Source organism: Panthera pardus, unplaced genomic scaffold, assembly GCF_024362965.1.
Source record: "Panthera pardus isolate Hobbes unplaced genomic scaffold, ASM2436296v1 HiC_scaffold_25, whole genome shotgun sequence".
In the NCBI taxonomy this organism is placed as follows: domain Eukaryota; kingdom Metazoa; phylum Chordata; class Mammalia; order Carnivora; family Felidae; genus Panthera; species Panthera pardus.
In genome coordinates, this window is record NW_026526821.1 from 86,388,258 (window position 1) to 86,412,790 (window position 24,533).

Consider the following 24,533-nt stretch of genomic DNA (forward strand, 5'->3'; position numbering starts at 1 on the left):
AGAATCTCTCTCCTCCCACAATTCCACAGTATTGAGGCACACAGTGCAGGCCTAATAGATGGTTCTGGCCTCCTTCCCCTATCTGGGACCTGGCATTCCTTGAGGAACTTGGTTCCAGGCAGTGAAGGTTCTGCCATAAAATCATTTTTCAGTACCCAGTAGTACCAAGAGGAGAAACAGATGGTCTGTCTCAATGTGGCTTCAAAGCCATTACACCTACAACCTTACCAAAAAAATCCTTTCTTTGCCAAAGTCTGTACCAAACAACCACACTCTTCCTCACTGCTGTCAGCTCCTGACCTCTTGGTCATCAAGACCTTTGGCTCCTTGATCACAGTCTGCCTTTACACTCCAAGTCAGACCTTTTGCCTGGTAATGATCTCCTATATCTTTCTACATTTCTACCTCTCCTTGTCTTTACTTCTACAGCTTCATTCTTCAACTTCATTGAGATTTCCAGCCCCTTGACACCCAACCCCATCATTTAGTTGCCTATCAGTCCTTCCCTAAATTCAGTCCGTTCTCTAACCAACTGGACAACAACCACTTTATTACCAATATCCTAGACCCCATTATTCCAAGTCTTCCACTTGCCCCACAAAACACAGCTCCCAGTTGAATACAAATGTCCTCTGCTTTAATCCTGCTGAATACTGCTAAAACCACGATTAAGTCATGAAGGCTGCTTCCTCTAAGAAGTCATTGTCTGCAACATTACCTAGACCTTCAGTGCTACTCAGCTATCCACCTACATGTCTTCAGATCACTGTCATTGGCTCAACAGCTTTTAAAAACTAAGTCATTGTCCCCACTATACCACCTGCTCCTATCAGATGACTTTAATTTCTTCTGTCCAGAGAAAACAAAGCCAAACAGAAGGAAACTCCAACTTTCTGTCTCTCCCAAATCTCAACAAATCCCTCTGCCCCATCACATCCTTTGTCCCTATTAAATGAGACTAGAAAATGCTCAACGGAGTGCTAGCAAAAGGTAAGAAGTTATAAATGGTGGTGATGGTGGTGATGGAGTTAAATTCAGTGGTAGCCTTTGTCCTTTCTTTAGTTCAAGTTTAATCTCCCCACCAGTGTTCAGGATATAGTAGACCCTTTCCCACAGGGGCCTTGCTCAATTTTTTTTTTTCTCTTTTCTACCTTCAACTTCTCCCTCTCAACTGGCTCTTTCCCCCACAGCACAGGGACATGCATGGATCTCAAAAAATAAATAACCCTCCATAGACCTTGCATTCCCCCTTCACTTTTCTCATTTCATAAACAAGCTTCATGTAAGACTGGCCTCCCTGACTGGGTCCATACCCTTGCCTCCATTTGCTAGCTGCAGAGGTACTGTCTAGTAAAAGAAAATGGACTGCTCTTATTTGCCAAAGGTCTGCTCTTTGGGAAACTGCTTTAGAGATTAGCAAAGAAGTAAAGAAAATACATTATGTTGCTATTAATTCAAAGTTTTAATAATATGAATAAAAATAAATTTTAATAATATAAATGAGAATAGACTTACCTTTGTATCAATACTACCTCCAACTAGAGTATAAGCTAGATTATTTAAAATGTTCTTTAAAACAAAGAAACCTGGGACGCCTAGCTGACTCAGTCAATAGAGCATGCAACTCTTGATCTCAGTGTATTGAGTTCAAGCCCCACGTTGGGCATGGAGTCTACTTAAAAACAGGATAGGATAGGATAGGATAGGATAGGATAAGATAGGATAGGATAGGATAGAATAGAATAGAATAGAATAGAATAGAATAGAATGGGAAAAAAAAAATAAAATAAAATAAAATAACCTGTTTTCACAAAAGCACCCTGATTCTCTAAATCTAAAAACTAGAAACAATCTCTCCTCTGAGTTCCCACAGCATTGTCTGTACCTGTAATACCCTACCACTTCATCTTCAGTTATTATAGAACTCTCTGCCGTTAATATATATTTGATAAATTAATATATTTTACAAGTACCTATTCAGATAATTCTAATCAAATAAATTCAAATCAATCTAATCAAATCAATCTAATATTGCCTAATTAAATCAGCCCCCCTGAAGAATCTCTATTGACATTTTGCTAACTTAATATAAGGCTTTTTTTTTTTTTTTAACACATTGGATTTAATAAAGTTGCATTCAATCACTCACATCCTGCAATTTTTCACTTACTTAAATGTGCCTTGCAAAGTCTCAAATACTGAGGTCATTATCACTTTGGGTCCAGTCTGAGAAGACAAAGGTAAAAGTCAGTGAGGTAGGAATTACCCAATCCAAAGACTGTGAGTGGGGCATTCAGGGGGAAGGAATGCATTTTTCCTCTCCCTTACCTAAAAAATACCCAAGAAATGCTCCTCCTGGAGGGACTGAGACTTCCTTTCACACAATGTCTACTCCCTTCTGCTTCAATTACTTTCACATAATCTGAATGTCAGCTCAACAAAGACACAGCTTTGCCCTGCTGGACCTCCCAAAGTTTGCTCCTATCTGAAATAAGGAAGTTTGCCTAGAAAATCTACAAAGTTTTTTATGTAAATAACTGCACATTACTTACAGTGTGAAAATCAAATTTTACTTTGAAAAGCAAGTTCAATGCTTAAAGAAACCCAGTTGTAAATTCTTTTGTGATACGGAAGAATCTTCACATCCACAACCACCCCCAACATAACTGTTCGATTATCTACATGAGACCAATAATTCTCCTAAAGCAGGACACTGAGATGGGTATTAGGAGCTTCTTCCAAAGCACTGACATTCCTGCCCACACAGTCCCTCTGTAGAAGCCAGTCCTTAATCCTTACCAAGGCAGAATTATGGGCTTAAAAGACTGTGCTAAGGGTAAAAAAGGTAGCCAGGAAGCACAGGCCAGGGCCAGGTGACAGGCTCCAGTCCCTATGGAGCCAGAGCCAGAACCTCCCAGTTTGCTTTACCCTTGCAGAGGGTGTAATTTCCAGCAGGCTAAAAATCGCCAATGGCATACAGCCAGAGGGCAGGGCCAGGCTGGGTAAGCAAAAGTCAGCGATGAGCCAGAGAGACTCCAGATTTAGAATGTAAGCAGTAAAGAAGGGTAGTAGAGAGCCTCCTACAGAGGACTTATAAAGTAGCTGCCCTCTTTGGGTAAGATCCAGGTTGCCAATAGGAAATCTCCTACCTCTATGGGCCTCATCACTTGCTCCAGAGACTTTCTCAGCAGCCTCATGTTTTTTAGAAAGAGATCAGCCTACTGATTTTAGAAACATCCCTCCCCTGTGGAGTCAACAGCTCAAGAGCAGAAACTTCCCATGGTACCTCTGTTTCCTCCCTCCCCAATACAAAATCCATGTGATAAGATTAGTCCCAAAACCACCCAAGCCAACCTATAGTATCAAGCTGTCGGAAGATTGTTTTACACAGTTCAACATGCCTCAGGGATAAAGATTCCTTCAGTCCTTGACTTGCTCACTCACTCATTCAGCCAGAGCTGTCTGACTGCCCACTATGCTCCAAGCACAGGGCTGCAAAGACACCTTACAGGATTCTTAGCAGATACCAGTCTAGCAATTACCCAAGAACCTCTCTAAAGTAGACCCTGTTGGTTCAGAATTTCTGACAGGAGATAACTTCTTTTTGTGTTTGTGCTATCAGGAAGGGGTTAGCAAAAATATGTAATTGCATAAATATGATTATCAGTTGGAAAACTGAAGTAACTTAAGAGAATTCTGATTTTCTACTCATTAAAGCACGTCGTCTTAGGATCTCTACTAGTTAGTACATATATACATAAGTGAATTAACATGTGACTCCAAAAGTAAACAAACTTAATGACTTCACAAAAAAATTTTTTTTCCACATAATTAAAGCAGACAAGACCTTCCCTCATAGGTCTAAGTCAATATGCTTCTACTATATTTCTTTCAAAAGAATGAAGCCAGAATTCAATAAACTACTAAGTCACCACACCAACTTGGCTGTAACCAAATTGGCCAACCTTACATCCAAAACACCTCCAGCTATTTGAAAAGATCAGGACTTCTTTTTTCCCCTTAAGTTCAATAGAACACCCGACATTCTCTGGTTTAGAGGAATGTCAGGACCTACAAGGGCCAAGAGGATAGGACAATGACCATGAGTAGCATGGTATCTTCCCTGGCTGTCTTCTTCCTCCCAACTCTTCACTGTGGCTATCCCTAGCTCTAGGCTGCCACTTTTGCTCCAGTCTTTTTCTCCTTGGAAAATTCATCTCTAAAATGGAAAGTGGAGAATGAGAAACGGAATCTGAGGCCTCAATACCTGAGGTTTGAGTCCTAATTCTACTCTCTGAGATTCAGTGTCCACATAAAGGAAGAAAAAAAATAATGCATAGCATACAAGACTGTGTTAGCCAAGTCACTATACAATGGCCTTTGTAAATTGCAGAGTGATCTCTAAACAATGTTGTGGCTGCTGTTTTACTATGGTGATTACTGCTCACTCCTACCTCCTCCCAAGCTCTACTCTCAGGTTCCAGTTGACACCAGTACCACACACTCCTCTCCAGAGTCTGTTAAGACTACCAACAAGAAAGGGAGAACCAACACAATACCACCCTCACCCAAACATCTCAAAAGGTCAAATCTAGAGTCCCACTCATACTTATTACCTCTGCTTTAGAAGTACCTTTTTCTCTAAATGGGAATTCTTGGCCTACAGAATACTTCTATTGGCCCTTGAAATTCAATTCCAAGAAACAAATTTGTCTCCCCCTTCTAGAAGAGTGGTTCTCCTTTCCAGCTACCCCCTTTTTGTCATGTCGAGTAATTTTCCAACTTCAAAGGGTAGACACACACTTTGATATAATATAACTAACTGTCTGGTTTCAACCAACCCACCACCTCAAGTCAGAATCTGTTTCCTTTTTCTAAGATTTTATTTTATTATTTTAAATTTCTTAAAAATGTTTATTTTTGAGAGAAAGAGTGCAAGCAGAAGAGGGGCAGAGAGAGGGGGAGACACAGAATCTGAAGCAGGCTCCAGGCTCTGAGCTGTCAGCACAGAGCCCGACGTGGGGCTCGAACTCACAGAGTGTGAGATCATGACCTGAGCTGAAGTTGGACACTCAACCAACTGAGCCACCCAGGCACCCCTAAGATTTTATTTTTTAAGTAATCTCTACACTCAATGTGGGGTTTGAATTTACAACCCTGAGATCAAGAGTCACATGCTCTACCAACTGAAAAAGCCAGGCACCCCTATTTTTTAAGTGCCTTTTTTTTTTCTGAATCAGAAAATTTCTGTTAACAATGTGTTGTATGATTTTTTAAATATATACACATAGCTACAGCTGTATTTATTTCAATCAAAACAGGTTCGTTTGCTACATATTTTTTCCTGTATACACTGTAGGCACCTTTCTATGTCAATAATTATATATTGGGGAGCCTCAGTAGCTCAGTTGGTTGAGCATCCAACTCGTGATTTTGGTTCAGGCGATGATCCCTGGGTTGTACTGAGCGTGGAGCCTGCTTGGGATTCTGTATTCTGTTTCTCTCCTTCTGCCCGTCTCTCCTGCTCATGTTCTCTCTCAGAAAAAAAATAAATAAATAAAATATATATATATATACACAACTTATATATATTATATATATACATTATATATTAATATATAACATATTTATTGTAAATATATATTATATAATATATAGTTTATATATATTATAAATACATATTATATATAACATAAAAATATATATATTATATATATGCATATGTATGTATTTACTTAATTTATCATTGTATGGACTTACCACAGTTTATTTGGCCAATCTTCTGATGGCCATTTTGACTGCTTTATAAATTCTGTAGTGACAAATATCCTCATAAACATATCTCTGTACACTTGCCATGGGGATAAATACCTAGAAGTCAAATTGCTAGTTTAAGAGTGTGTACTTCAAATTCGATACATACTGCCAAACTGAACTTCAGAGAGACTACATGAGTTCCAAACTGTAGTCAGTAATAAGTATTTTTTTTTCTTTTTAATATGTCTCAACCTAACAGCTGGAAAGTGAGGTCTCATTTCTATTTGTATTTTCTATATTGTAAGTGAAACAGCCTTTTTCTATAAGGTTTTACAAGTCATTTATTCACCTATGACTTTGGTCCATTTCCTTTTTGTTTTTACTTTTTTCCTATTGATTTATAAGAGCTTTGTGCACACAGATATGTTGAAAACTCTTTTTAACCAGTTTGTCAACTACTTTTTATTTTGCTTATGGTGTTTGTTTTAATTTTTTTTTAAGCTAATACCCCACACTTTTTCCTTTATCATTTCTGCCTTGGGTGCCACACTAAAATAACTCTTTTCAAGGGGTGCCTGGGTGGCTCAGTTGGTTGAGTGTCTGACTTCAGCTCAGGGCATGATCTCACAGTCTGTTGAGTTCGAGCCCCGCGTCGGGCTCTGTGCTGACAGCTTGGAGCCTGGAGCCTGCTTCAGATTCTGTGTCTCCCTCTCTCTCTGCCCCTCCCCAGCTCACGCCCTGTCTCTGTCTCAAAAATAAATAGAAACATTAAAAATAAATTAAAAATAAAATAAAATAACTCTTTTCTGCTATACTTGTTACTTTAGTTTTTGTTAAGAACCTTTAACTGGGGTGCCTGGGTGGCTCAGTCGGTTAAGCGTCCGTTTTCAGCTCAGGTCATGATCTCGGGGATTCACAGTTCGAGTCCCATGTCAGGGTCTGTGCTGACAGCTCAGAGCCTGGAGTCTGCTTCAGATTCTGTTTCCCCCTCTCTCTGCCCCTCCCCCCACTCACACTCTTTCTCTCTCTCAAAAATAAACATTTAAAAAAAAAAAAAACACCTTTAATCTATCTAGAATTTATTTTGCTAGAAAGTGACAGGGGTTTTTTTTCCCCGCCCAAATGGTTAGACATTTATCCTAAACACTATCCTTTCCCACTAAAACCTAGATCTGGACTTCCTAATCTACTTTGAGCTCTGCTCACCAAGAAAAATTCTTGTCTCCAGTTGGAATACTTTTTTCATCGCCCACAACAGGTTTTACGTAGGCTGCTGCCTATACACACATTGTTGCCCTTGCCTGGAACATCCTCTCACCTGCCCTACACAGTTCCTTCAAAACAAAACCATTTCTGAGATAAGAAGTAAATGCTGGGGTGCCTAGGTGGCTCAGTCAGTAGAGCATGTGACTCCTAATCCCAGGGTCCTGAGTTCAAGCCCCAAATTGGGCACAGAGCTAGAAGAAGAAGAAGGAAGGAAGGAAGGAAGGAAGGAAGGAAGGAAGGAAGGAAGGAAGGAAGGAAGGGGAGGAGGAGGAGGAGGAAGAGGAGGAGGAGGAGGAGAAAAAGTAGTAGTAGTAAATGCTATTTAAAACAAGAAATGCTTTCAAAGGAGAGATATAATGTAAAATAACACATCAGATACTTTGTGTGGCTAAAGAAGTAGATGAACTTTTTACTCAGCTGAGCCATTCAGTGGGCTTTGGACATACAGATGTGAGTTTGGGAGAAACAGTAGAATTCATTTATTTTGCATAATAGAGTAAGAAATATCTGGAATGTTTAGTGGCAACAGAAAAAGAGAAGATTTTAAGCGATCAAAACCATATACATGGGTGATATGAATAGTAGTGAATCCCTAATGGAGAGGTAGACAAAAAAGGACTTTAAGGGACAGGGACAGCCAATATTAGAATTCAAGTTGCTTGCTTTGCTGCAATATAAAGTCTGCTACACACATAAAGGCTTTAGCTGGGAGATATTTGAGTTCTACATCTGGGTCAATATGGATGGAAACAGGTACAGCATGCTTGAGACGGTAAGACCATCTATAATCTGAACTAATTTGGTGGAAGAAAGAGCTCAAAATTAAAATGACCATCAATACATGAGCTCCCAGGAATTTGAAGAATCTGGGTAAAGGAATCAGACCCTACATCTAGACTCCAGATGTAGAATGGCACTTTCAGCCAAATTTTTAAAGGAAAAGATAGCTCCTGCTAACTAATGGGTTACATAAGGATACTCAATCCTTAGAAGCTTTTAAAAAGAACCAAGTGAGTGAGGTTCAGTGCTGATTTGCAGAAGAAATCAGTGGGGGAGGAGCCAATTACTCTGCTTGCACAAGTAGTAAACTAAGGATTATACCCCATCCCTTCCTCACTCCACATGTTCCCATAGGGGTGTTTTGGTCCCTACACCACTTAGGGTGTCCTTGGTCAACTCTCCCCTCTTCCATGAAAGTTTCTCCTAAGGTTTTAGCTCTCAGATGATTCCTTTCCAAAATGTCCATTTACTTAGAATCTGAACCTCAGTGTAACCTTTGTGGGTTTTTTTTTCTATTTGTTAACTTCTCTGTTGAATTCAGCTATAGATGCCTTGTAGACAAGAACTCCAACAAGAAAGGAAGGAAGGAAGGAAGGAAGGAAGGAAGGAAGGAAGGAAGGAAGGAAGGAAGGAAGGAAGAAAGAAAGAAAGAAAGAAAAAGAAAGAGGAAGAGAAGGAGAGAAAGGGAGGGAGAGAATGAGAGGGAAAGACAGAGGGAAGGATGGACATTCTAAACATCTTCCATTATACTCAGAGCTTCCTTAATTCCTGGTGGACAAATAGTGGAAGATAGTGATATAGAAGTAAGCTTACTAATGACCATGGATGGTGATGCTCTAAGTCAAGAACAAAGGAGGAATAGGTATAGGAAGAAATAGGGGAATGGGGAAAGAGGATGGCATAATGAAAATATAATTTGGCTTGGGACATGCTAAGTTTAAAGTACCTAAGGGAAGTCTGAGTGGCTCAGTTGGTTATGCATCCAACTCTTGATTTCAGCTCAGGTCATGATCTAAAGGTCGTGAGATTGAGCCCTTGTCAGGCTCATGCTGGGTGTGGAGCCTGCTTAAGATTCTCTCTCTCCTTCTCCCCTTCCCCTGCACATGCTCTCTCTCTCAAAAAACAAAAACAAAAAAACAAAATGATAATAAAATACCTAAGAACCAGGTTATGATGGCAACTGTGTTTGGTCATCACGAGTCAGGAACTCAGAAGAGAGATTTAAGAGTTTTTAACATATCAGTGGTAGCTAAAACCATAAGCACAGGTGACATCACCCAGGGATAGTATATAAAGGGAGAGGGGAGGGGGCTAAGGATAGATTCTTAGGAAATGTCTTCATGTAGGAAGCCTGTAGGAGAAAATAAGCCTTTGCAGTTATAGGAAGTTATGGTTATCATGTCTGTAAATAGTCATGTGCCAATACTTATAAATACCTACGGATGGACCAAATAACTGGCTCTACAGAACACCTCTAAAGGCCCATTTCAAGCCTTCTTTCAACCTTGCTGTGAGCCCACTCCCTGATCTTCACAGTTAAAACCAGAGTATTTCAGAGGAAGTGGCAGAATGGACAAGAGCCATGGACCAAGGCCTCCAGAGTGGGGCTTGTGGGTGGAAGATGCTATGTTGGATGTTCAAAGAACATCATACCTAAGGGCAGGATCAAAGCTAAGCCTTTGTGTACAGTTTGTTTCATGATTAGCTCATCCAACCGAGTTAAGTTTGGTCAGAGATCTCACTCATGACAGTAAAGACACATACATCAGGGTCTCAAAGAAATTTTTTTAATCAGGAGTCTTAGTTGGAGATTTCTGTTTCAAGCGGTCTTTTCCTGGTTGTCCTGATTGACAATAGCATACAGAGGAAGTGGCTAGCTTCCTCTTTGGTTACCAGCTCTGCAGGCTGGAGCTCCTGGCACTTGGTCACCTACCTGCCAGATTTAAATGCTCTCCACCTGAAAGACTGCCCTGCCCACAGTGCATGGGTTTATCTCCAGTGGGGAGATAAGGATTGGGGGAAAAAAAACAGTCTGGCATGCCTATGAGCTATAGAGGGATTTCACAGGAAAAGCAGAAAATTTACAATGTCATAATCATTCTATCCCACTTGGCACTGATCTTATATGTGAAGTCGAAGTCCTAAACTAGCAGTGAGACTTGAGACTGACGCTAAGATGAATATTGCCAGAGTGGGAGCGAAGGGGTGTTCAGGAGTGCTAGAAAAATCCTTGAAGACTTCAAACCTGCGGAAAAAAGCCTTAGAGAAGCCTCCTTCCTTGGATTTAGAAGCTGATGATGGTATCACCCCATTCACTACTTCCTGTATCTGAAGGAAAAAGGAAGAAGATCCGAACATCCGAACTTGTTCTCCGAACAAGGAGAAAGAATGTAGAATCCTTACTCTTCCCCACCTTAGAGCTCCACTCCAGATCAGAGCTGTCTTTATGCAGACACACAGTTAAGTAGTCAAATACATGATGTGATTCCATCAGAAAGACTGGTAAATAGTAGGTGCTCAGTGGGCATTTGTTGAATGAAAAGCACCAGGAGAGATTTACTACTTCCAAATAATGTTTTTTCACTGACTGTTCACATTACCTTCACCTGGAATTCCTCCCATTTGATGTCCATTCCTTTAGTATAAAGCCTCATACTTTCCAAAACTGTGTTCCACCAAACACCATATCCTGTGAGATTTTAATATTCCTTCAAAAAAATGGTTCTCTGGTTAAATAAGTTCGGAAAATGTTATATTCTCTATTTCCCTTTTGAAGCCTTTTTTTTTTTTTCTTTTAACGTTTATTTATTTTTGAGACAGAGAGAGACAGAGCATGAACAGGGGAGGGGCAGAGAGAGAGAGGGAGATACAGAATCCGACACAGGCTCCAGGCTCTGAGCGGTCAGCACAGAGCCCGACGCGGGGCTCGAACTCACGGACCGTGAGATCATGACCTGAGCCGAAGTCGGCCGCTTAACCGACTGAGCCACCCAGGCGCCCCTGAAGCTTTATAAATACATATTAAAAGCTGTTTTTGAGGCAGAGGCAGTAGGAGAACTTGCATGAAATTCAGGACTGGGCCTGACTAAGCTAAGAAGCTTGTTCCAGAAGTGCAGCTGAGCAGACCAGCATGACATCCAATTAGCCCAAAGAGCAGTAGGCAAAGTTCAGGGTGGTCAACAAATGGGAGATCTGTGCATGGGCAAGACTCTACCTACCAAAGCCTAGATACAAGAAAAGTCTCGGGGCGCCTGGGTGGCTCAGTCGGTTAAGCGTCCGACTTCGGCTCAGGTCATGACCTCGTGGTCCGTGAGTTCGAGCCCCGCGTCGGGCTCTGTGCTGACTGCTCAGAGCCTGGAGCCTGCTTCAGATTCTGTGTCTCCCTCTCTCTCTGACACTCCCCCGTTCATGCTCTGTCTCTCTCTGTCTCAAAAATAAATAAACGTTTTTAAAAAAAAATTAAAAAAAAGAAAAGTCTCTAGTATCAGAGAAGTGACCTGACCTTAGAGAGGCTGGAAAGCAAAAGCCCCAGCCCCTGTTGAGGGGTTGACAGCAGAGTTCTAGTCCAAGATAAGACTAGGGGGTCAAGGCAGGACAACTGGACAGATCTTTGTCTTCTTAGGGAAAAGACAAAATAAAGGTGAGATGGAAGAGAGGCAGAGAGTAGTGGACATAGGTGTCGTTCACAGTATAGTAAACCTATCCAGGAGTCCCTCCCTGCTGGGGGCACTGGCTACAAAGTCCTGGTGATCAGCAGATCCTAGCTACATCACTAGATCTTCTGCATGGGTGTGGTGGTTGGGGAGACAGGAAGGGGTGTGATATATCCAGACACTTCTACAGAGTTGCACTAATTTCACAAAGAAGAGAGGTCCAGACCCTGTCAAATTTCAGGAGGTGAGGGGTGGAGACCATTCCTAGAATAGCCTTCTGGGAAATGTGTTGGAAGGACCCCAGAGGCCTGAATGAAGCCAAAAGTCTGATCCAAAACAAAATGCTCTACACTTAGGGTAGGAACATGGATAGAGTAGAAGTTGAAGCAAGTGGGTGAAGGGCATCCTCTGAACCCAACTGTGAGGAGCTGGGAAAGGCATGAAGATTTAAGTTGCTTCTGTCGAAGACTCCCTGGGGGAGAAAAGATGTGAGAATTAGATTACTAAGGCAGTTTGAGAGCAGTGCTAGAAGAAAGATGATGAACAGTCAACTAGAAAAGCTCTCTTTGGAGGAATTCAAGCCAAAAAAGCTGTAGATCTGAATCAAAGGCTCTATGCTGGCAGCCTCTGGATTAGTTATTCTGGCTCCACCAAAGTTAGTGGACAAGGGGGAACTGCACCTTTGCACGGACACCCCAAATGCTTTGTCATTCCTTTTTATGTGGCTTATTTTGCTTTCTGGTAAAGCCCTATCTCAGCACAACATATTGGGAAATCAAGACCAGAAGTTGTCTGCGACCAGCAGCCTCTGAGGAAGTGCCCTGCCCATGTTGTCATCAGCAGCCTCTTTTGCGCCACCATTTTACATCACTTCTGGGAAGCTGCCTCCTACTTCCTAAGATCTATGCCAGTCTTGTCTGAGGACATCACAGCAAACCACAAACCATCACACTCCTTGTTACATTCTGCCTGTCAGCTATTCTCCAGACAACATCATGCCTAAATTCTTCATATCTTCGTTTTTAATAGGGTCTCGAAGACTTAAATTAAGGGAAATAAATTTCACTTGCTGAATTCCAAGCACTAGCAAAGAGCTGAAGTAAGTCTCAGAGGGGCAGGACACATTCTTGGTGCCTCTGAAATTATACCACTTGACAATCCAGCCTTGTTTCTTCTTATTCCATCACCTGACACACTCAAGCTGTCTCCTCTGCCAGCCCAGAGGCCAGGCTCCCCTGGACCTAAGCCAGCAACCACTGCCATCTGGTCTCCCTTAGAAAGGCAAAAGAGAGACACCTCTTGTTTACTCAGTAATAATTCACCGTAATAGTCACATAACAGGTGCCACCAGCTCCAGTACATACAGTAAGGGCACACCACACCCTCACCTCTGCCCCCATCATAGCTTACTCCTTGGGTCACATCAATAAATGTTATCTGGAGAATAGGATAAGTGCCTCTTAAGCAGTAAACCAGAGTTACCAGTGGTGTTTTGACACTTGTGGATTACACTGCAATGAAGACCTAGAGGTAAAGAACAAAGACTTTTTTAAAATCCTCCCCTAGAGCCAATTGGTATCTTTCCCACATATGTTGTTGCAGCATCTCTATATATAGAACCTAGCATTCTATAAACAAGATGCTCTGGCTAAACACGTCTCAACAAGTAAAACTGTGAGGCAGAGAAAGATGGCATCTCTCCCATCTTCTCTGCCTTCCCTACCCTCTTTCCTTAAATCTTGTCAGAGACAGACAAGCTCTGTGAAAACAGCATGGGCTTTGGAACTGGACAGACCTGAGGAGAAGTAAATCCTAGCTCAGCCTTTTATTAGCTGTCTGACATTGGGCAAGTTACATAACTTCTTTGACTATCAGCTTGCCCATGTGAAAAAATGAAGATGATACTTCATTGGTTTCCATTATGATAATTAGGTAAGAAAACATATGAAAAAGAAAAAGAAGAAAAAAAAAAGAAAACATATGAAAAGCGTCTAACATATGCCTGGCTCTCCAGGGATAAAGAGTTTGTTCTCTCCCATCTAGTTCATCATGTACCTGGTGCCCTAATGTTATTCTCTAGCTGTCCAAGGCCAAGGTGTGTGCCCCACACAAACCTAGCCTTCTTTTCCTAAGCCTTATCAGTTTCCATCCCTTAGAACTGATCTAATCACACTATTAAAAGGAAAGCAATTCTGATGAAATGAATTCAAGTAAAATGTGGATGTTGCTGGGTTCCTATATTAATTCTGTACGTGTAGGATTTCTACACTTAAAAAAAAAGAGTTACAGAGGTGCTTAACAGGCTCAGTTGGTGGAGAGTGCGACTCTTGATCTCGGGGTTGTGAGTTCAAGCCCCACATTGGGTACAGAGATTACTTAAAATAACAAAAATCTTTAAAAACTAAAAAAAATAATAATAAAATAAAAATAGAACTAGAAATTCAAATGAAAGGCAGGACACCTAATGATGAGCTTTTCTAGATCACAATGCCAGCCTCTCTCTCTACAAGCATGGCCCACCCACATCACTCTGTGCTGAAGATGAGAAACCATGAGAGCTAAAGGACATCATCTCCGATTGTCAAATGTCTCACCTCAAATCAACAGGTCCAGAAAATAACTTGGGAGCCTTTGCTACCACATCTTCTCTGGCCACCATACACCACTTCCTTAGCCAAGAAGCTACAGTGGTGCTTTAATCCTATGATGTTTCCAACACTATTCTAAGTTCTTTTAAATGAAGCAGCAATAGATTTGATCACGGTTACAGCCTTAGAATAGCCTATAGGAGGCCTGGGCTCTACTTCCAGAAACATACCTTGCTTCTCTGAATGGTTTCAACAGTCAGATTAATACAGGTGGCAGAGTGGGACTGTGTCTTGACTTCTTAGTGATCCAGAAACGAGGACCACAGAGACACTTCTGGGCTTTCCACATACAGCATCACAGAAGCAGATTATTACAACTAAAAAAGGCCTAAGTGTAATCACTTGGCACAATGTACTATGCTGCCTATAAATCACAATTCAGTATGGGAGTTCTCTGAGGTACTCTTTAGCAACGTGCATGTTCTACTTACTTGACTTTCTTGGCAAGCCCCCAGGAAGCATGAGGCACTAGCATAGGCTGGGATTTCAGGAGCCGGATCCCCCTCTGGGGTGAAAGAGGCTGGCTGGCAACTTTAGCAGATAGAATAAAGAGGAAAAGAAGGTGAAGTCCAAGGTGAGGAAAGGACTGATCCAGGCAGGATTATCCAATAGCATGTGCTTAGAGAACTGGAAAAGCAGAGACAAAAACAGATATTTCAAATTATATTGATCTAATTAGTCATCATGGTAAAAATCAGAATTTTGCTGGATTTTCCTTATACTTATTTTGTGTTTAATATTGTTTCATTTCTTCATTCAATATACATTTCTTGAGGGGCTAGTAAGTACCAGGTTTTTCCTCATTCCTAGGATATAGCAGCAAACAAAACAAATATGGTTCCTGAGTTCCTGGAGCTCAGCCTAGTGAGAGTTGTTAAGAGTAAGAGCAGGACCCAAAGCAAAAGGTCCAAATTGGAAAATAGGCAAAATTCTGCAGCCAGCAATGAGATGCTGAGGAAGGAGATCCCTTCTGGGATGCCAGCAAAAGAGACCATGGGCAAATAAGGAGCTGTTTAGGTAGCTGGGCTGGGTCAGAGAACATCCTTATCCCCCACTCACTTTGGCAAAGGACAGAGCCACTGTGGTATGTTCGGTTTATCAAAAACAGGTGACCAGGGCCCTCAGAGCCAATGTGGCCATGATGCTGCTCCTTCTCTGCTCACAGCCATGAACTGTGGTATGTGCCATCTGAGCTGTGTGTGATATCCTGAAGCTCAAAAACGAAAACAAAAAACCACACCAAGACTTGAGTCGTCTACTGACAGGAGTTCTAGGAAGTATAGCAGGCCAGAAATGGGAAACATAAAAACTGTTAGAAACTGAATGACACTCCCCCCAAATGTCACCCACATTTCTCTAACACTGCATGGAAATGAAAAATAGAAACCCAGGGGCACCTGCGTGGCTCAGTTGGTTAAGTGTCCAACTTCGGCTCAAGTCATGATCTCATAGTTCATGAGCTTGAGCCCTGTGTTGGGCTCCATGCTGACAGCACAGAGTCTGCTTCAGATCCTCTGTCTCCTTCTCTCTCTGCCCCCTCCCCTGCTCATGCTCTCTCAAAATAAACATTTAAAATTTTTTTTTTTATTAAAAAATAATAAAAGCCTGGTATCACCTGGAGGAGTGGGGCTGGGAAGCAACCTGCGGAAATGATCAGGCTATAGTCAGAAGCCTCCTGAGAGGAGTTTCTGCTTTAGGGTATGAAGAAGGCAAGAATGGGGAAGGGCTGTGGCCTGCTGTGTTAGAGGAGGAGCCATTCCTTCAGCTCAGCCCCAGCACTACCAAAAGGTGTAACGGTCGTGGTGCAGAGCTGACAACAGCAACATGAGGAGCTTCAGAGTAAGTGCCCAGCCAGCAGAGCAGTGGCCTACAGAGATCTCAAAGTATCTAACCTCTCTGGGCCTGTTTCCTTATTCGAAAAAGAAGATGATAAAAGAGCATGTTTGGTTTCTCAGGGCTGCTGTAATAAACACTACAAACTGGGTGACTTCAAACAAAAGATATTTATTCTCTCATTGTTCTGGAGGCTAGAAGTCCAAAATCAAGGTTTCAGCAGGGTCATGCTCCCTCTGAAGGCTCCAGAGGAGAATCTTTCCTTGTCTCTTCCAGCTTCTGGTGGTTGCCAGTAATCCTTGCCATCCCTTGGTTCGTGGCAGCACAACTCCAATCTCTGCTTCCATCTTCATACGGACATCTTCTCTCTCTGTGTCTCCCTCTTCATATAAGAACACCAGTCACTAGATTAGGGCCCATCCTAATCCAGTATGACTTCATCTTAACTTGATTACATCTACAAGGATCCTACTTCCAAATAAGATCACATTTATAGGTTCTGGGTGGACATGAATTGTTGGGAAGACACTATTCTACCCAGTACAGAACACCTATCTCATAAAAACTTTATATGTGTAAAGTGCTTGGAACAGCTGCTGGCACATAACATATGCCCTGTAAGAATTAGCTACCCTTCTTCATCCTCTTTAGCAGATGACAGCTGCCATGGGATATGTGAACACTCTGTTATATAAGACCCACTCTCCCTCCATCTTGAGTCAGAGGCAAGAAACTAGATGGAACAAGAGTTCTTTTTTTTTTTTTTTTAATTTTTTAACCTTTATTTATTTTTGAGACAGAGAGAGACAGAGCATGAATGGGGGAGGGTCAGAGAGAGGGAGACACAGAATCTGAAACAGGCTCCGGGCTCTGAGCTGGCAGCACAGAGCCCGATGTGGGGCTCGAACTCACGGAGTGTGAGATCATGACCTGACCTGAAGTCAGACGCTTAACTGACTGAGCCACCCAGGCGCCCCATGGAACAAGAGTTCCAAAAAGAGCTGCTCTACCTGAGGGCACAGGTAGAAGACAATGGGTTCATTACCATTCAATACCCCCTATAAATACACTACCAATACTCTGGGCTGGAGTGAGGAAACATCCACTACAATTACTTCATTTGTTTTTTGAAAGACACAGAATTTACCATTCCAAATTATCAATAGCCCCTTCAAAGCAGTCCTCAAAGTAGGACCTATTTAGAAGGAGCCTCCAAAGAAGAGCCAGCAGAGAAGCCTACACTAGTGAATGCAGCAGTCTCATCACTTAGAGTCAAGCTGTGAGTTCTGATCCCAAACTGCTTTACACAGCATATTCATCCCACAGCTTAGCAACTGAATGACTACTGAGTCCAAACATGAAATTCATTCTCTGAAATGGAGATTTGCTATCTCTAGGATATCTTACTTTCAAATTAGGGGAAGGAAGATTAAAGATTAAAGGCTGCTGCTCTTTCTTTTTTAATAAACAGGTTTGGGACAGTACACAACTGAAAAGAAATAGAGCCAGATATCTACTGCTATCTTCATATCAAAATAAATTCCAGATGGATCAAATACTTAAAGATTAAGTTTAAACACACACACACACACACACACATGCACACGCGCGCACACACACACACCCCAAGTATTCAAAGAGAATGAATAACTACTTTTATAATTTTCAGGTAGGGAAGCATGCCTTTTCTAAATATTGGCCTAGCAGTAGGAAAAACTATAAGAAAAGATTATTTTGACCACCTAAAAATGCAGAATTTCCCAACAACAACAAAAAACTGCATAAACACAGTCAAAAGACAAATGACAAACTGGGGACAATTCTGCACCATATATAATGGTCAACACTTTAGCTCTTATGAATTATTAAGAAAATAATACTGGAAAAATGTGCAAAGGACATGGATCAATGACTCAAAAAATATAAACGTCAAAAATACATTTGAAAAGATATTCAATCTTTAATATACAAAGAAACATTAAAACATACTTAGTGAGGGGCGCCTGGGTGGCTCAGTCAGTTAGGCATCTGACTTCAGCTCAGGTCATGATCTCGCAGTTCATGGGTTTGAGCTCTGTGCTGACAGCTTGGAGCCTGGAGCCTGCTTCAGATTATGTGTCTCCCTCGCTCTCTGCCCCTTACCCACTCATGCTCTCTCTCCATCTCTCAAAAATGAATAGATGTTAAAAAAAAATTTTTTTTAAATACTTGAGTGACATATCTCCATGACTATTTGAAACATTTTAGATTAACTGATTTATTCTTCACGAAATAGGAGCTATTATTATACCTACCTTATCAAAGATGAAACTGAGGGATAGAGAAGTTAAATGACTTACCCAAGGTCACACAGTAAGTGGTTATGTCCGAATTCAGGCCCCAGCAGGCTGGCTCCAGAATCATATACCATATCACATCACATCATATCAGAGTCACATTCTCAACCACCATATTTACAGTGACAAGACCACTTTTCACCTGTCAAATGGGGAAGATGAAAAATATACAACCCAGTATTACTAATAATGTGGAGAAATAGACAATCTCATGTTCTGTTGGAAGAAGTTAACATTTTTAAAAAAATATTTATTTTGAGAGAGACAGACAGAGAGAGAGAGAGAGTGAACACACATGCACAAGTGTGAGAAGGAGAGGGAGAGAGTGACAGGGAGAGAGAATCACAAGCAGGCTCTGCACTGTCAGTGTAGAGCCCGAAGTGGGGCTTGACCTCACCAACCAAACTGTGAGATCATGACCTGAGCCTAAATCAAGGGTCAATCACATAACCAACCAAGCCACCCAGGTGCCCCTAGAAGTTAACATTCTTAAGGGCAGTTTGGTTCCATGAACCAACATTTTAAATGTGTATATCCTTGGGGCACTTAGGTGGCTCTGTTAGTTAAGTGCCCAACTTCGGCTCAGGTCATGATCTCATGGTTGGTGGGTTCAAGCCCTGTGTCGAGCTCTGTGGTAACAGCTCAGAGCCTGAAACCTTCTTTGGATTCTGTGTCTCCCTCTCTCTTTGCCCCTATGCTCTCTCTCTCTCTCAAAAATAAATAAACATTTTTTAAAAATTTAATAAATGTGTATATCCTTTAAATCAGCCATTCTATTTCTTAGAATTCATCCTAAGAAGGTAAGTAGACAAGTGTACAAAGATTATGTACAGGGTGTTTATCACAGAATGCACATAATGACATAAATGCTGCAAAGAAGGCTCCTGGCTGGCTCAGTCGAGAGCGACGCATGATCTTGAGGTCGTGAGTTGAAGCCCCATGCTTGATGCAGAGATTACTAAAAAACTGCAAATAAAAAGCCCATCAGGGGTGCCTAAGTGGCTCAGTCAGTTAAATGTCTGACTTTGGCTCAGGTCCTGATCTGGCAGTTTGTGAGTTTGAGCCCCACACTGGGCTCTGTGCTAATAGCTCAGAGACTGAAGCCTGCTTCAGATTCTGTGTTGCCCCCTCTCTGCCCCTCCCCTGTTCACATTCTGTCTCTCTCTCTCTCTCTCTCTCTCAAAAATAAATAAACATTAAAACAATTTTTAAAAAGCCCAACAAAGGGGAGCTTGGGTGGCTCAGTCAGCTCAGTGTCTGACTCTTGATATTGGCTCAGATCACCTCACCACTCGTGAGATTGAGCCCGCCATAGATCTCTGCATGACAGCATGGAACCTGTTGGGATTTTCTCTCTCCTCTCTGCCCCTTCCTTGCTCGCACATGCATGTGTGCTCTCTCTCAAAATAAAATAAACTTAAAAAAAAAAAAAAAAAAAAGCCCAACAAGTACACCAAAAGTCCAACAAATTCATTCATTCAACAAATATTTATCAAGTACCAATTGTGTACCAGGAACTGTTTCAAGCAACAGCTACAGAGCAGTGAATAAAAAAAGAAAAAAAAAAATCTGTCTTCATGGAGCTTACATTCTAATGGAGGGTGGTGGGCAATAATAAATAAGAAAAGTATGTACCAAATGGTGCTGAATGCTATAGACAAAAATAAAGGAGAGAAGGGAGAAAGGAAAGAAAGGGGGTTTGCTACAATTTTAAGTAAGGGGGTCAGGGAAGGGCCCATTGATAACAAATGAGATAAACATATTCAATACTGAAGAATAAAATGCATTATGGTACATCCATACAACAAAATATAATTTAGCGGGGCACCTGGGTGACTCAGTTGGTTAAGCGTCCAACTTCGCTCAGGCCATCATCTCAAGATTCATGAATTCGTGCCCCATATCAGGCTCTCTGCTGTCAGCACAGAGCCCACTTTGGATCCTCTGTTCCCCCTGCCATGCCCCTCCCACACATGGGCCTGCCTGGCAGGCCCTCCCTACCTCTCTCTCTCTCTCTCTCTCTCTCTCACAAAAATAAACTTAATTTAAAAAATAGAAATATAATTTAGCCATTTATTCTGTATTTATTTACATGATAAAGTGTCTATAAAAAATTATAAAATGACTCTTACCACACACACACACAAATAGGTAACTATGTCAGGCGACAACCATATTGTGATAATCATTTGTCAATTATATCTCAATAAAGCTGGAGAAAAAATTAAAGAAAATTACAAAACAGTGTAAGTAAGAAAAACAGTATTAAGGTATGATTCCACTGACATGAAATTACATGTGCATACACACTTATGCTTTAAAAAGGAGAAGAGAAACAACACAGAAAGAACATGATAATACTAAGCAGGGGTCCAGGCTGAGTGCCAGACAAGTGGTACCAGTAGCCTTTATTTATTCTCCCCACTCACTCACTTCCTCCTCACACCTACACTTCGTTCCAGAAAAGATTTAAGGACCACAAATCCACCTACCCCCCCACAAGTTATTTAACTCTCCCCTTCCTTCCTCATCCTTTTCCCTCTCCTTTCCAGAAGCCAGGTCAGTGACAGGGGGAAAAGGATAAAAGCTTAAGATCAAGGCAAGTTGATGGAGCCTAAGAAGGATGAAGGGACACCCCCATACATCTGGATGGAATTCCTTACTTCAGCATGTAGGAGGTGATTCAGAGGACTGAGAGATCCTGAGAGGCACACTTCCTTCCTACAGATCTATAAGATCTGAAGCAAAGCTATCTGGGATTCAGATTTCCTATTTCATCTCCTACTAAATCCCAAATGCCTTGCAGGGCAGCCAGGAGTAAACCTGACTCTCACAGCAGGCCAGAGCTCTGCCCCTGGCACACAAGTGCGTACACCTTCCTACGAGCAGAAAATTACAAAGAGTTGAGCCCATTTTGCTCCCTATTTTATCCCTTCCTCCATGTCTGCACCCAATAAGCTATCCTGGCTAAGTTAAACTCATGTTCGACCCCCATACATTCACCACCTCGCATGACCATCCTAGAGATTCGCAGTCTTCCCCACTAAGATTCTCAAGCCTAGGTACCTACCAAGAAAGTTGCCCAAGGTAACATTTTCAGTCTGGGGTAAGATTTTGAGTAATCTGGTGGACAGGGTCCAGATATATATGCTCTCAGATATGTGGAAATCAATTACACTTCTTGCCTAAGCATAAAGCCACCAACAAGGAATCAGCAAGTTCCCAAAGGTGGAATCCATGTTGCTATCTCCTATTTAGCCTGAGGGTAGGAGGCACAGGAGTAGAGTTAAGGGACCTGGGGAAAGACTTAACAGTTTCAAAATATTTCTCACATACTCTGTCACCTGTTGGAAACCTACAGTGTGCAAAAGGCCCTGTGTTAAATGCTTTCATATACTATCACCAAAAATGACAAATCACTGTAATCAAACATTCCTACCATATGCTACTAAATTTAGGAAGCCAATGATACATACAGGTCCAAGAGGCCCTGCTGACAGTTGAATACCCAGGCTTGAAATTAGGAAGAGGTCAGAAATCTGAGATTCTCCTCAGGCCTGCAACACAGAAGCCTCATTACACACCATGGGGCCACAGCCTTTCATGCACCATCTAGCTTCTGCTCTTTCCTGGGCTTTCAACAGGGAACATCCCTCCCACACATGCATGCACACACGCACACACATGCATGCACGCACACACACACACACAAACACACACTTTCATTACCTAATTAAAAACAACATCTCTTTCACTTCAGTGTCTCTAGGTCTCTTTGGTTTCTTTTAGAGCAAGCAAGGTGGATTGAGTGATGGCTCTACAGATACATAGGGGTTTGAATCTCAGTTCTAACCGCTTCCAAGTTAATCCACCTCTCACAGCTTTTGGTAAACCAAGGGCAATACCATCTATCTCTTACACAGATAAAATCACCACACAGGGCAAAAAGTCCATTTGAGAGGACCAAAGTGCTAACTCTATTGAACTAGCACTGCCTGGGAAAGTCAAAGACTTGCTCAGAGAAGTGGGAAAGGACAAGAAAAAGTCTGACCAGCTGATGAGAGTAAGGGTGCTTCTGGCAGAGGCAACAACACATACAAAGGATGAGAGTTTGTGCAGAGCCACAAAGAACCCACATGGGTACTGACAAGAAGGTAAGGAGTAATTTAGTCATCAAATACTTCCTGAATGCCTCTAGGCACTGAAAATACAACCTCTAGCAAGAAGGTCCCTACCTTAATGAAATTTATAATCTGGTAGGCAAGAAAGACAAACTATTAAAAAAGCAGTAAGGGGTCTAATGAAAGCAAATGAGGTACTAAGAGAGTAACATGGAGTTACTTTGTATTGAGTGGCTGTACATTTTGTATAAAGGGGGAGGGAAGAGGGGAACCGAAGGGGCAGAGAGAATCGCAAGCAGGTTCCACACTGTCAGCGCAGAACCCCTTTCAGGGCTGAGAGCGTGACCTGAGCTGAAACCAAGAGTCAGACACTTAACCAACTGAGCCACCTAGGTACCCCTATTTATTTTTTATATTTTTAAAATGTTTATTTTTATTTCTTTTGAGAGAGAGAGAGAGAAAGCAAGCAGGGGAGAGACACAGAGAGAGAGAAAGAGACAGAATCCCAAGCAGGCTCCACACTGTTAGCACAGAGCCTGATGTGGAGCATGAACCCACGAACTGCAAGATCAAGACCTGAGCTGAAATCAAAAGTCAGATGCCACTGAACCACCCAGGCACCCTTATTTTTTATAAGTAATCTCTACACCCATTGTGGGGCTCAAACTCATGACCCCGAGATCAAGAATCACATGCTCTTCCAACTCAGCCAGCCAGGTGCCCCCCGGAATTTGCATTTTTTTTAAGTAGGCTTCACACCCAGAGCTGAGATCAAGACCTGAGCTGAGATTAAGAGTCAGACGCTTAACTGAATAAGCCACCCAGGTGCCCCAGAAATTTGCATTTTATTTATTTATTTTTAATGGTTATTTATTTTTGAGAGACAGAGACAGAGTGCAAGAAGGGGAGGGGCAGAGAGAGAGAGGGAGACACACAATCTGAAGCAGACTCCAGGCTCTGAGCTGTCAGCACAGAGCCTGACATGGGGCTCGAACCCATGAGCCATGAGATCATGACCTGAGCCAAAGTCGGATGCCCAACCAAGCCACCCAGGCACCCTGGAATTTGCATTTTAAGTAAGTATACAGCAACCTCCTCCTTTGCCTGCATGGGTAATTCTGATGCATTAAAGCTTCAAAATCATACCTCTACGAACAGGGCTCATGGAGGAAGGCCCACACTTGAAGCTGACTGGCAATGTCAAAATTAGAGGACTATGTAGAACCAAGAATCAAGCTAGGCATGGAGTAATCTAGAAAGAAAAGTCAGAATGGATTATGAAATTTGAAGGTACCAAAGCAGAAAACAGAAGGCAGGTCATCAGAGCATGGGGCTTAAACAACAGAGGAGTCAAAGATGGGGAGCATTCCTATGGGAATCACTAAGAGTGGCCATGATCTCTGGCCCTCTTAGGTTGGTTTTCCCAGCAGAGCCCTAGGAGGGGAATACAGATACCTTGCCTCACACAGGCAAGGTGACTGGGCCTTAGACTGCCCAGGATGTGCACATAATCACTCCATCCAACCTTCAAAAGAGAATATATCCCTCTTTAGTAAGTACTGCTCCTATCCCCGTGATTCTCCCCAGGTACCCACCGTGATGCCAGCTACTGGTCAGTCTGTAGAAGACTTCCAGGCCACACAGAAAAGCATATAGAATGCCTCTAAGGGCTAATGACTGGCACCAATCACCAAGATTCTCTATTTGGCATATATTAGAGCACACTAACACTGCCATACATTCAAAGACCATTCCAGGTCAGAAACTTTGAAGCCCACTGCCTATACAGCTTCAAATCTCTCATCTATGCACACCCACCCAGTCTTCCACTACTACTATGCCTCACCAACAGAATCTACACTCCCATGTCCTTCCCCACAATTCAGACAGAAATTTCACAGATTCAGGCTAGGCAGAGTCCTGAATTCCTGAGACTGCTGAAGCCAGTTCCTATGCATGGTTTGGTAGGAGATACAGCCTGAAAGAGTGATCATTCTATGTAAAGGGAATATCCTCAGCCTACCTAAAGGGAGCACCAAGATTGCTACAGGCTTCTGTACAGGAAACTTTTTTTGAAAATTAGCTAGTTAAACTTAGTGTATTTAAAAGGAGGGAGGAGCTCCTGGGTGGCTCAGTCAG

The 24,533-nt window shown here is 42.0% G+C and overlaps 1 long non-coding RNA gene across 7 annotated transcripts in view; it reads right to left on the bottom strand.

The window, feature by feature from the left end:
* The window catches only part of LOC109262393 (uncharacterized), a 109,594-nt gene that overhangs the window by 61,788 nt on the left and 23,273 nt on the right, over nucleotides 1–24,533 (bottom strand). For 2 of the 7 annotated variants that reach the window (XR_008417884.1, XR_008417882.1), the window contains exons 5-8: nucleotides 18,273–18,415; nucleotides 15,164–16,317; nucleotides 14,536–14,731; nucleotides 5,761–5,871 (exon numbers count right to left, since the gene is read on the bottom strand). This is a non-coding gene — a long non-coding RNA (uncharacterized LOC109262393). Of the gene's footprint in view, nucleotides 1–5,760; nucleotides 5,872–11,286; nucleotides 11,929–14,535; nucleotides 14,732–15,163; nucleotides 16,318–18,272; nucleotides 18,416–24,533 lie in introns of those variants that run through there. The other 5 variants (XR_008417881.1, XR_008417883.1, XR_008417885.1 and 2 more) reach the window with 4 other exon arrangements.